Source organism: Portunus trituberculatus, chromosome 9 (genome assembly GCF_017591435.1).
Source record: "Portunus trituberculatus isolate SZX2019 chromosome 9, ASM1759143v1, whole genome shotgun sequence".
Classification (NCBI taxonomy): domain Eukaryota; kingdom Metazoa; phylum Arthropoda; class Malacostraca; order Decapoda; family Portunidae; genus Portunus; species Portunus trituberculatus.
This window is the reverse complement of record NC_059263.1, coordinates 2,940,001-2,942,500: the sequence shown is the minus strand read 5'-3', so window position 1 is coordinate 2,942,500 and position 2,500 is coordinate 2,940,001. Positions and strand designations below refer to the sequence as shown.

Below are 2,500 nucleotides of genomic sequence, written 5' to 3'. Positions count from 1 at the left end.
CCTGAGATAACAGAACCGGAAGAGGCAATCAGATTCGCCCTTTTCCGTGACGTGACAAGGCGTGGACCAATGGGAGGCAGGGAGGGGCGTGACGTCACCACCCGCCCACCAATGAGGAGAGGGAAGCCGACGGTGGTTACTGAATGGAGGAGGAGGAGGAGGAGGAGGAGGAGGAGGAGGAGGAGGAGGAGGAGGAGGAGGAGGAGGAGGAGGAGGAGGTAAGAAATGTAAATAACTAATATGAAAAAATAGCCCAAAACAGTAAAATCTAGCCCAACACCTGAAAAAACCGCCCAAAATTCTAAACACCTTTGAAAAATCAGCCCAAACTTCACAATCAGCCCAATATCTTCAAAAACTAGCCCAAAACATGAACTAGCAAGAGAAACGAAAAATATAAACATTAACTACAATAATAATAATAATAATAATAATAATAATAATAGTCTTTCCAATCAATAATACCTTTTAACCAATCATTTCCTCCTTCCTTCCTTCTTCCTTCCTTTTCCTTTCCCTCTTATCACACATACTGGAGGAGGAGGAGGAGGAGGAGGAGGAGGAGGAAAGGCAATGCTCTCATCTATTTCCGGGCCCTCCTCCCCCTCCTCCTCCTTCTCTTCCTCCTCCCTATATTTCCTCCTATCCTCTTCCTCTTCCTGCTCCTCCTCTTCCCCCTACATTAACCTATAGATTAGAGGTACAGTACAACGCTCACTGTCTGTCTGTGTGTCTCTCTCTCTCTCTCTCTCTCTCTCTCTCTCTCTCTCTCTCGTCAATTAAACCTCATATGTGTTATAATAATTGCTGTCATTGGCTGTCCTACACACCTGACCACCTCCAAATCTGCCTTACCTAACCTAACCTAACCTAACCTAACCTAACCTTACCTTACCTTACCTACCTTACCTTACCTTACCTTACCTAACCTACCCTAGTCTTGCCTTACCTTACCTAACCTTGTCTTGCCTTACCTTAACTAACCTTACCTAACCTACTTCTACTAGAATCTTAATAACTCTCTTGAAAACCCCAATAACTTTCACTACAACCTGTCAAACTTATTAGAATCTTAATAACTCTCTTGGAAACCCCAATAACTTCCACTACAACCTGTCAAACTTACTAAATTCATAATAATACTCTTGAAAACCATAATAACTTCCACTACAACCTGTCAAACTATTAAAATGCCCTTGAAAACCCTAGTCATTTCAACTATAACCTGCCAAACTATTACAAAAATCATGAAAACACTTAAAAACACCAACAACTTCCATTACAGCCTGTCAAAGTGCTATTAGAACCCTATCAACTTCCATTCCAGCCTGTTAAGATAAGATAAGACATGGAAATACATAAGGATACAAAATGATGAAGGCTAATCATTTCTAACCCATTCACAGATGCATTCCAACACCACAAGCGAACATAAGAACAGGATCTGATACTCTATATGAGGAAAAAAAAAAAGCATATATTCTCATTTGAACAAGGCACTTAAAAAATATCTAACTCCACATAGGCATTCATTAATAAATACTTCAAAAACCAAATTAAAAAGCCTATAAATAAAATACTCACTTCATATAGGTAAACAATGATATCTACAAATGCAATCTAACCCTTTAAAACTCCCTTTACCAAACAACTAATGCATTCAGATCCCCCTCTTAGATGAACATTCACATACTGTAAACCCTTTCAATGCATCTATAGACTAATCTCAAACCTATTGCGACTGTATAAGCATTCTAATTCCACTAAAGCACTGGCCAACATTGCAATTCTATGAGGCATCTGTTTTTGTATAAGGGAAGCAACACAAGGGCACAGGAGGCAGTGGTGAGGGAGGGAAGTGGTCAGTGTCTGGACTCTATACTTTCCATTAGCCATTGTAGAGATGACTAGAGATGGAGTGACCAGATTGAGAGAGAGAGAGAGAGAGAGAAAGATAGGAGATGGAAGGTAAAATAAGGGAAATATGCAATGATAAGAGATACAAAAAGGGAGAGAGATGTGAAGGAAGAAGATATAAAAAAAAAAGAGAGAGAGAAATAAGGGAAACAGGTAATGATGAGAAAAACAAATGAGGAAAGAAACAAGATTTTTTTTTTTTTAAGCGAGAGACAAATTGGCCAAGGGCAAAAAAATAAATAAATAAAAATGAAAATGAAAAATAAAAATAGAATTATAAAAAGATCCACTTGAAAGAAATAAAGGAGGTAGAAGGAAGGTCAAAGAAGGAAGGATGAGAAAGATATAAAAGGAAGAAGGAAGGAAGAAGGAAGAAGAAAGGAGGAAAGAAGGAAAATAATAAAAAAAACCATACATAAGACAAAAATAAAGAAAAAAAGAATAAGATAAAGAAAATAAGAATAAAAGAAAGAACAGAAAAAATAAATTAGAAAAAGAAAAAGAATATGAAAGAAATAAAGAAAGAAGAAGAAGAAAGGAAGACAAAGAAAAGTAAGAAAAGAAAGAAAAAATATTAAAAAAG

General features: G+C 37.2%; 1 protein-coding gene across 4 annotated transcripts in view; it reads right to left on the bottom strand.

Moving 5' to 3' along the window:
* The window catches only part of LOC123501240 (serine/threonine-protein kinase N2-like), a 131,607-nt gene that overhangs the window by 119,807 nt on the left and 9,300 nt on the right, over positions 1 to 2,500 (bottom strand). The window lies entirely within an intron of this gene.